We start from the raw sequence: 12,112 nt of genomic DNA, 5'->3' as shown, positions 1-12,112 counted from the left end.
TATAATATAATATAATATAGTATATATACATATAAATAAAATATACTTTTATATATATATATATATATATATATATATATATATATTTACACATATACATGTAATATAATATAATATAATATAATATAATATAATATAATATAATATAATATACATATAATATATATACATAATAATATAATATAATATATATATATAATATATACGTATAAAACAAATTAATCATTTAACTAGTGAGATCTTTTATAAACAAATTTATAACATAACAAATTTATAAAAATTTAAAAGAAATATATATATATATATATATATATATATATATATAAATATATATATATATATATAAGCATAAAATATCTACGCATATACATATAATATATATACATAATAATATAATATATATTATTATATTTATATTATTATATAATATAATATAATATAATATATACTTAAAATAAATATATATCTATAAAATATATATATATATATATATATATATATATATGTATATAAACATAAGATATCCACACATATAATATATATACATAGTAATAATAATATAATATATAATATAATATAATATATATAAATAATTATATATATATATAAACATAAGATATCCACACATATAATATATATATACATAGTAATATAATATATAATATAATATAATATATATATATATATATATATATATATATATATAACATATTTCTCATTCTCTTTGTTTTTTGTTATACACTTTGTTTACTCTCTCAATTGTCTGGTTTGTTTTTCAAGATTTAATTTTAAAGGTAATTTTTCTTCTTCTTATTACATAATTTTTACTCTCTGTACATGGTTATGTTCAAATAGGTGTTCATCAATTTCATTCTATGAAATAATTTTTAGGTTACACATTTGATTATCTTTATTTATTTATTTATTTTCATGAAAATGTTTGACTCTTATTTTGTAGCTCTTCTTTTTGTTACTTTGGTTATCCACTTTTTTACTCTCTTTTAATTGTTTGGCTTGTTCTTTAAGGTTTAAGCAGATCTTCAAGGTACTTTTCCTTTTATCATAATCTTAATTATACATTTTTTTTTCGTTATGTTATGTTCAAATGTATATTCTCAAATTTGGGTCACACATTTAATTATCTTTACTCCTTTATGATAATTTTATTTATTATTTATTTTTTGTTTCATGATAATGTTTAATTATTTACTATAGAGGCTTTGATGTGTACAAGAAGTTGGATATGGAACTCAAACCATCTAGGTAAGTTACTCAAATTTATTAATATTTTTTGTTAGTATTTTTTGTGAATTCTCATCTAATATTCTACATTTGGTGTTTGTAGGTGTTAAAAAATTAAAAGGAAAAGATGTTCTCATGAGTGAAAATGAATCTGATGAAGAAGGTACATTATATTCTAGTAATTAAAATTTTCAATTTCAATTATTATATCATATCTAATTTTTCATTTTTTTTCTATGTGTAGGTGGATCGAATGCAAATGAAACCACTGATCATTTGTAAAATTAATAAATATTTTGGTTATTATAAAATTTTAGTAATGTGTAATTTTTTAGCTTTTATATAATTATTTGAATTTTATTTAGTTGTTATTTGATACTTTAATTTGAGATTTATACTATTATAATATTTTTCTTAATATTTGACATCATGAAAATAAAAAAGAGTATGTTATTTTAATATTGAATATTTTGATAGTATCATGATTCCGTTGGTGTGATTTTTAAATTTTTTTTATAAAAAATATTTAATTGATATATGGAACAATAAAAAAATGGGTATGGGTATGGGTATAAGAAAATACCCGTTACCCGGTGGGGATGGGGATGGGTCAAAAGTTGTATACCCGTTGGGTTTGGGGATGGGGATGGGGATGAATTTTTATTATGGGGATGGGGATGGGATCATGATACCCGTACCCGTCCCGCCCCGTTGCCATCCCTAGCCAGAACGAAATGTTTTTTAGACACGACAATCATGTTTTAAATGTTTTTAAATATCGAGAAATAAATAAATAAAAAAAAATCACTTTTAAAAATGTCATCTCAAGTGGTGAAAAGTTTATAAAATAATAATATTTTGATAACTAAATTTTGATAATTTTTTTTTACTACTTAATATATTATCTTTCAACTGATTTTGGAATACATAAAAATTGATAAATAAAAAAATTAAATTCTACTTAAAAGATGTGATCCCATATTATACCATAAAGTTATCAAAATTTAATTGTTAAAAAATTCATTTTACTTTTGTTTTTCAAGTCAGATCAAATCTTTACTATATTTTCTTTTCAAGACATATCAAACCTTTCTCTTTTCTTTTAAACCAGACCAAATATTTTTTTCATCCAATGAGATTCCTACGTTATCATTGTGAGAAATTTGCCAGAAAAACTTTGTTAAAAGATAAATATCTTGTGATACTAATATCTTCTAATCTATAGTTCCATAAGGTCTTGTCAAGGTAATAACTAAGTTAAATTCTTTCACAACTTTTAATAAAACAAAAAAAAAATCAACTAATAATTTAGTATCTATTTTGACACGTGCATGCGACATTTTTAAAATCAATTTTTTATTTTTTTTTAGGTGGTGACGAAGCCTTGTTTTATCTGTGGAATCCAAAATTTGAATGGTGCAACAAATCAAATACAAAATACAAAGCTTTTTCATTTCGCTCCATTGTTTGGGTTTGGCTTCCTCGAATTTATCTCGCGTTGTGGTCCTTGTTTCGTTGTGCTCCATCGTCATCGTCGCTCTCGATCCATTGTTTGGATGTGTCATTGTTTACTTCCTTCCATTGTTTCAGAGTTCATTCCTTTGTTTATGTTTTGCTCTGTGTCAATGTCCAATTTTTATTTTTTTTAAATTATATATTTTGAAAATTTTTAAATTAGATCTATTTTTAATTTTTTTTTAATTATATGTATAATTTTAAATTAGGTAATAATATATTGAAAATGAATGAAAATTGAATTAGATATTTTTTTTATTTCTTTTATAAAGTATAACATTTAATATAATAAAACATAAAATCAAATATTAAAAAGAGAAAAAGTTTAATAATTTTTTTTCTTTTTTCATTATCTTTTGAGTTTTTCAAATATTGTACTCATCTCTTATGTTTACATGCTTACATGTTTTCTTTTGTTGTTGAAGAAAAAAATATTAAATACAAACTCATTATTTCTGTCATTATTTTTTATTTCTTCTTTTCTATCCTTGAAGAAAAAAATGTAACTCTCTTTTGTCACACTTTGTAGTGAAATGTTATTTTAATATTCAACACTATCTCATGACCATTGTGTATATTCATTTTTTACTAATATAGAAGAAAAAGTAATCTATGATGTGGTTTTTCATGGCTGGTTTTTCACTGTCACTTGATTATCATAGTTTTTATATTAAGTGTGTCTCTCAATTTTTTATTAGATTATGATAAATTATATTTTAGTCTTAAACTTGTTTTAAATAGGTGTATTGACGAAGAAAAAAAATGAAAGTTTGTGAAGACTTTTGAATCAATATATGCACATAATATGGTAATTTAAATTGAAAAAAATAGTTAAAACAATAGTTATGATTCAATAATTTATGAGTTCAAGAATCTGAAAACAATGATGGACAATCCTTTAGATATGTGTAATTTTTTTATAGTTATAGCTATATTAAATTATGCATTTAGTTTTATTGAATTAGTGACAATAATTAAAAATATAAATTTTGAGTATATTATTTTAGCTTCCCGAAAATTTTTGGTTTAGATTTGTCATTGGAAACTACTACAACACATTAGGGAGAAATATGTGTGATTGGATACTAGATGAAGACAATACCCGTAGAGAATCAATGATTCAAGACTTCGATTTAATTATTCTAATTTAGTAATGTACATTGTTATTTATTCAAACATAATAATGCACATAAAAAAAATGTATATTTGATATTTATAGGAAAACTGGTTTGAACTTGTATAAAAAAGTCTTGAGCTGCTTGCCCCTTATTTGTGTATTATGTAGGAGTTATGTATTAGACATAGTAGACATGTTTTTTAACTGCAAATCATTGGTGGTCAGAAAACCTTTATTGGAGTAAAGTTTCAAAATATTATACATAAAGCCTTAAGCTGCTCACTACTTATTTCTATAGTGTGTACCACTTATATATCAGACTTGGTAGGCCTCTTTTATTGCAAACCAGTGACCTAATGAAAGTACTTAACCTTATTATTTGTCAATTTTTGTGACATATGTGGTAGATAAAAACTACAAATCATTGGTGATCCAAAAAACCTTTATAGGAGTAAAAATTCAAAAAATTATACATAAGTCTTATGCTTCTTGCAACTTGTTTCTAAATTGTGTACCAATTCTATATCAATCAAATATGGTAGGCCTCTTTTTTTACAAACCAGTATCTGGGATTGTCTTGTTGGAAAAGATTTGATCATGTTTTTGAAGTACTTCTTTGGCACCATGTGGAGAGGAAATGACTCTGTTTGTATTTTGAGGCAGGTTTCCAAGATGTTTCGTATGATGGGAAAAGGGTGAGGCCCTCAAGTGTATTTTGAGGTTTTCATTGGTTTGAAGGTTGACATGAGTACATAAGTGGTTACACACTATGATGATTAGAACAAGTTGAAAAAGGTACTCCATTGTTTAAACTAGAAATTAATATTTGATATTTGAAAAGAAGATATTAATAATAAGGTACTCACAGTCAATCACAGAAAACAGTTTATATAATTTTAAAAATAAAAAATTATAATAAATGGTAATTTATTAATGACAATACAAAGTTATTTTACGCTGTTACTGAATAATCTTTAAATTGCATATTCCGTTCAAGAGAAGGAATTTACACTGGCAACATTATGTCGAGACTGATAGCATCTCATGCCTAACTAAAATTTTGTAGAAATGTAACAGATAATCCATTACGTTTTTAAGATAATTAATTATGTTATAAAATTTAATATATGTATCTATATACACACACAATTATATTTTTAATAGTATTATTATATCATTAAGTTTCTATTAATATTTATATTTTTATTATAATAAAATAAAGAATATTATTCAACTAAATAACATTAAAAATATTATTATAATTTATTTATTTATTTATAGTTATATAAATTAATTTAAATAATTTCAGTTTTTATTCTTTTCATTCAGTTTTTAAATAATTTCAGTATTTAAAAAAAAGGTTAAATTACTATTTTTGTCCCTCTATTTGTTATGAAATTTCAGTTTGGTCCTCAAATTTTTCGTTGTCTCAATTTGGTCCTCATTTTTTTAAAAATGACTCAATTTGGTCCTCACCGTTAACTTTGACCAGACGGTGTTAAAGTCAATGCCACATGTTAATTTCTTTTTTTTTTAATTTTTTTAATATTTTTTTTTGAATTTTTATAATTTTTTTATTTTTGACACATGTCACTTCATGGTTGTGCCACGTGTCAAATATGGAGACCAAATTGAGTCACTTTGACACGTGGCATAACTGTGAAGTGACACATGTCAAAAATAAAAATTAAAACAAAATTACAAAAATCAAAAAATATTTAAAAAAAAAATCAAAAAATTCATAAAAAAATCAAGAAAACTAATAATTGACACGTGACGTTGACTTTAACACAGTCTAGTCAAAGTTAACGGTGATGATCGAATTGAGTCATTTTTAAGAAAATGAAGACCAAATTGAGACCACACAAAATTTGAAGACCAAACTTAAATTTCATGACAAATAGATGGACTAAAAGAATAATTTAACCTAAAAAGAATTAGTTAACAAGGGTTAGACCACCTCTAACTATGATATTTATTTAAAAGAAAATAGGTAGTGAGGGCCACACCATCTTGAACTATGATTTATATTAAAAAAAAAAGAAGTTAGCAAGGGTTAGGCCGTCTTAACTATAACATTTATTAGAAAAAAATAAGCGAGGGTCTACTTGTCCCTAATTATAATATTTATTAAAAAATAACAATAAGCAAAGGTTTGTCCTCACCATGACATTTATTTTAAAATAAAACAATGAGTGATGCTAATGTCCATTTTTATCGTCGGTCTGACTGGCACTACTCGAGTTGGTTTCACATACCCTTACAAAAATCATTAGCCACCTAGTAATAAGGTAGGTCACACATCCACGCAAACTAACACTATTTTGTTCATTTTTCCCCATTTGCATGGGATTATAGGGATGCTAAATGTGACATTTCTTGTATTGTTATATGTGAAAATTTCTTTTTACTTGTTTAAAATATTTTTTATATTAAGTGTTTGTACAACATTTCTTGAGACATTAATAACATGCAAGGTACAAAGGATAGAGTATACACAATATTTTTTTTATACTAATTTGTTTGATTATATGGATTACATCTAGTAGTTACTCTTGGCTTAACTCAACCAATTATTCTTTCTCAAGCCACTTTTAATATTACCTAATATTATTTTTCATACCACTATTGGCTCTACTAACTATTCTTTCCCACACTACTTTTGACTAATTTCCTTCAAGTATTCTTTCTACAAGTCACTTTTGGCTTAAACAATATCCTTTGAACAACATTCACTCCTAACTAATAACTGAGTATTCATTGTCAAACATCCACTCCTAGCTAAGATGTGAAGATAATATATTTTTTGTGATCTTGGATCACCCTTTTTGTTTGCTAGATGAAGATGATTGTTTGTCGGCGTGGGAAAAATTGAAGCATTCTTCCTTCTAACTTGCTAATTTGAACACTAGTAGTGTTCTCTTCTCTGAAATACATTCATCTTTTTAAATCTAAAAGAAAATAATACTACTCTCTCCTACAAATAAAAACACATAACTAATAAGAATTTTTTTTTAAGTTTTCTCTTTGTAGAAAAATAAAAAGGAAGTAGTTATAATGTGTTTTATTAAAAACAACGTTATGCACTTTTTATAACAAGAGAAATAAGTATCAGAGTAAAATTCTTTTGATGTAGGATTTTTTTTCTAATATTTTCTCACTTGAAGATTTTTATTCAAATCCTTATTTACGTCGTGTTTTATTCTTTACCATTTATGTTGTTTATTTTTTAATAGGTCATAGTGACATCAATCCCACATAAAGCTATTGATGTCAACTGGATTTCATTGGTTTGAATATTTTGTGTATCTAAACTCATTGGTGGATCTAAGACCATAAGTTAGTGGGGACAATAAGAAATTATTTGGGTTTCAAGCAACCAATCTTTTAAAGTGAAAGTAAAGAATTAAAGGGAACAAAATTAGGGGGACAAATATATAAGATTAGGGAGGTAAAATACTTTTTTTTTTTAGATATTTGTAATGTTATGAAATAAAGCTAATAATAAAGAGAAGGAGATAAAAGGAAGAATAGAGAATGAGAAAATGAGGAGTAACTTTTATGTGTATCTTATTAGGAAGAATCTTATTTATAGATAGATACACACATAATAACCCAGAAAGGATATAAATCAAATAATTAATACAAAATACAAAAATATTTATATAAAGAGTAATAAATCATATGAGTATCAATCATATTAATCACATGAGTAATTGTATCAAATTAATGGACGACCATTAATTCATAACAAGTAATAACTTTTAAAAAATCAAGAGGCACTTGCTCACACTCATCTTATAAGTCTTCCATAGTCTACACTTCCTTCCTATACCACTTCTCTTAAACATAGTTGTAGTATATGTTAAAAGAGATATGTCTAATATAAGCCAACCAAGAGGGGAGTGAATTGGTTATTCACTCTTTCACTAATTTTAATGGAATCTTGAAATTATCTTCAATCTTTAAAATCCCAATAACCAGTTTTCCAAATTTGTATTTAATGGACTGACTTAATCAATTAAGAATGACATAAAAGATGAAAGAAGCAAGAAAACACAACAATTTTTATACTGGTTCGATTCAAGACGAATCTACGTCTAGTCTTCTCCTAAGCAACCCAAGCTTAGGAGGATTCCACTAAATCAATAGAGTTACAAGAATTACAAGAACATCTATATAAGTCAAGACCCTAAAGACTAAGGAGCTTGATCTATAAATCAAGAACTCCTCCTAGATGCAATGCCTCCACACAATTGCACCTAGACCTTCACTCACATAGTGAATCAACAATAAACAGAAATACAATTCAAAAGAGAGTAAGAAACAAATACACCTAATGGATGTGTAGATGTGACACTCAATCCTAAAGCCAAGCTTGACCCTCCAAGATTGAATCCACAATCTTCTTGAATGTTCAATTGAGTGATCTCCCAATAAAGCGCAAGGACTCTACAAATCTCAATCTTAGAAAAATCTCTTCTTGATTCAATGATGCGTAATTCTCAAATTGATTTCAAATCTATTTTAAATCAGAGTTATACTCTTGAGATTAGTGGATTGGGGAATTTACCTAATCGATTATCGTGGGTGAATTTTTACTACATCAGTGCAGTGCTTTATGATAATCCATTAGTTAAATATTCAATCCATTAACAAGTTCTACATTTGACATATCCAATAGATTGATAGCTAGTCTATACAGTTCAAGCTTGGCTTACATGTAATCCTAGATATACAACACCTATCAAATGATAAGTTTAGGACTAAGCCTAAAATAGTGATACAAGGTGTTTGTATGACTTTGGACATCATCAAAATCATTTTTATTGGATTGAGCATGCTCCCCCCTTCAATAGTATATATCTATATGTTTTTGTTGTTGAATGAATGACAATATTTTCAGTGATGTGCAAGGTGTTGGGAATCCAAGTGTGAGTCTAAGTTCCACATTGAGTAAAAATGAGACAATTGAGTACCATATAAGGATGAAGACCCATAAATCCATCACCTTAAGGTTTTGGGTGAAGAGTGGTGTCAATCCCTTATGTGTAGGTTGAACTCATGTCTTATTGGTGTTAAATCTTTCGGTGATCCTCTCTCCAAAGACCCAACACAAATTACTACAATTGTACAATACACTCTAATTTTACCTACTTGTGATAGAGTTCTTCAATTCACCTTTGAATCTAGATAGTTTTTATGATATCAATGTGACATTATAATACCTCAATAATATTTACATTCACGAAAACATGAAATATAGAAGAGAATTTTATAAAACATTATTCTATCACTTATCATTTATTGTATTACAGAATGCATAAAAATGACTTTATATATACTTCATAAATAACATTAAATAATTATATTAATAAGAAAAGTATAGCTAACTCTTAGATAGAGCGGAAACCATAAATAAGAGAAAAGAAAAAGTAACTTGATATATAAAAGACTTAACAAATCTTGATATATAAAGTTTTAACTTCAACCGCTTGGGAGTTACAATAAATAAAATATCTCTTTAATTACTTAAGTACACACTACACTCAACTTACTCCCTTATGCCATGAATAACATTAAAAAAATAAACACATTAAATTAACTATCTATTACGATTCATGCCAAAGTTTCCCTTATAGACACTCTCTTATCATTCCAATCTCACAATCTCTATTGAGAATGATTGAAATATAATCACTGCTTGAGAGATACTCTTAAAAAAATAATGGGTATAAATAATTATTTTACTTATTTCTCAGCTTTTATATATATATATATATATATATATATATATATATATATATATATATATATATATATATATACTTTCACTAAAAAAAATCATATTTCATACGAATTTTGTTTTAAAATTTCTTTTTGTACAAAATACTTGTAAATTTCGTTGTGAAAACAAAAATTTGCAACAAATTATTATTAATTTTCTTGTAAAATATATTATATAAAATACTTTTTGCAATAAATTTTGTAAAAAGTACTTGCAAATTTTATAATTTCATAAAAAATAATTATTCATGAAATAAATCCTAATAATTACTCACGAAAAAACAGTAAAAAAAATTTTATTTTTATAAATTCTCTTCCAACAAATTTATAGAAAAAATCTCATATAATATAAAAAATTTTAGTACTGTTTATATTTTATTGTTATTTTTCATGTTCCTTCTTTTTCCTGCTTATCGCATCTTTTCATGATTGAGCACCAAATCATTGTTTAAACTGTCACAACATTATCAGAGGAGACACAATACTGATATAACTTCTTCCAACAAAATATATGTTAGTTTAGAATTGAAACACATGTTAAAACTCATATATTAGTCTTGATGTTTATTAAAATGATATTTTTAGTAACTTACTCTAAATAATAATAACGTACTCTAATATTGCTGATATAATTTTAAAAATATAAAATGAAATAAAATACTAATAATGAATAAAAATATTCATTTTATTTTTACTTTTATTTATATATTAAACAATTTATTTAGTTATCTCACTTTTGATCTTCTTATCCAAAGCAATCCTCTTATGGAATGATGGTATGACTTGTTCTTACAGAGAGCATTATTTCCATAAACGACAAAATGAGGCCACTCATCATAATGAAATGACTGGAAGATAATGACTACTGCATCATATTTTATTTGATTCTGTATAATTGCACTTCTGAGCTGGTGGGTCTGTGAAATTTTGTATGATTGGAGTGAATGATTGGATTTGTGAATTTGGTTGAGTAAATGATTAACTTGGTGTTGTATGATTTCTGATATTTCAAAGGGTTTGTCAAAATGGAATGTTTGAATTACAAAGTGTTGTTTTAGTATAAAAAGTGTGGAATTTGAACATATCTAAATAAATTTGAACATTTTAATGCAGGAAAAATCAAACTGTATGTCATTTTACTAATATAGTGTTGGGCATTCCAGCAGTTCTGCTGAACGTTGAGTTTCGAATTTCAAGTTAGAGTTGGCAGCCACTCCAATGCCGTTAGAGATATCAAGTTAGAACTTCAGAGGTAGGGTGATGTGGTGATGTCGCAGGGTGTCACTTTGTGTGGTGCAACTTTTTTACTATTTTGATATTTTATTGTATTTTTTCTTGCTATCTTGATATTCGAGAATGAGAATGTGTACGATGATTCTAATATTCCATTTTCATAGTTTTTAAATTATTAGACAAAACATTTAAATTTTAATAATTCAGAAGCAGATAATGACGTAGGCCAGTATAATATATAATACCGTCATCCTCAAAATAACCATAAATATACTGATCAATACATACCACCCATACACAACTAAAGGGTTACAAAAGTAAAGGGTACATCTACTACTAATACGTCTAGCATAATCATCTCTTGTCCCGGAAGGGTGTATCCTCACCTGCACCTATATCTGCTCACACCATTCAATATGGACGATCATTGCAAAAATAGAAGACAAAAGGAACACACGGCATACAAGAAGGGTAAGCTAACTTAAACCAAGAGTAATTCATGCAGTTGTTACACTTAGGCAAAAAATAGGATTTATCATGCAATTTATCAAAATCATTCAATCAATCCCAACCATACACCACACACACTCCTAGACTCGATATCCAGATTATGTGAGTGGCATTGGAGCTCTTAGTGACTTGCACTTGAGATGGTTCCCAAACTCTGCAGAGTTTTAGGCACAAGGGGTATTCACCCAACCACTCCCAAGATAAATCCCATCACCTCTATGACGGATCGGATTCATAGATTAGGACCTCCTGCTACTCCTCCCGACGTAATCCATCATACTCTATTTGAGTCATAGTGGTTACTAGGAGCGTCAGGATGCCACCAATCTGAGTCATCATGCCCTTACATTCACTAAAAACATATTCCTTAGGATTTCCCTTGAAATCCTAACTCCAACATATTCCCATTCACATAAAATTCGCACTCAATTCCATCACACAGTCTAACATGCATAAAGATCACATACAAGATCAACCATCATCATCTTAAAGCAATCAATATAGCATCACGTAAGCAAAACAGTGAGAAAACTAACTTCTGCAGGGAATCTCGCTTAGACTAGAATGTCTCGCTTAAGCTAGAGAGTTTATCTCGCTTAGGCCTCGCCTGGGCGAGACATCATACAGTGGTGAATTAAAAAAAAAACTAGGCGAACTCTCGCTCAGGCTAAACTGGCTCGCCTAGACGAGATGTTATCTCGCTCAGGC

The sequence above is a fragment of the Vigna unguiculata genome, chromosome 10 (genome assembly GCF_037176805.1).
Source record: "Vigna unguiculata cultivar grain cowpea cultivar isolate G323 ecotype 2 chromosome 10, ASM3717680v1, whole genome shotgun sequence".
NCBI lineage: Eukaryota > Viridiplantae > Streptophyta > Magnoliopsida > Fabales > Fabaceae > Vigna > Vigna unguiculata.
The sequence above is the reverse complement of the archived record's forward strand: the minus strand, read 5'-3'. Positions refer to the sequence as shown.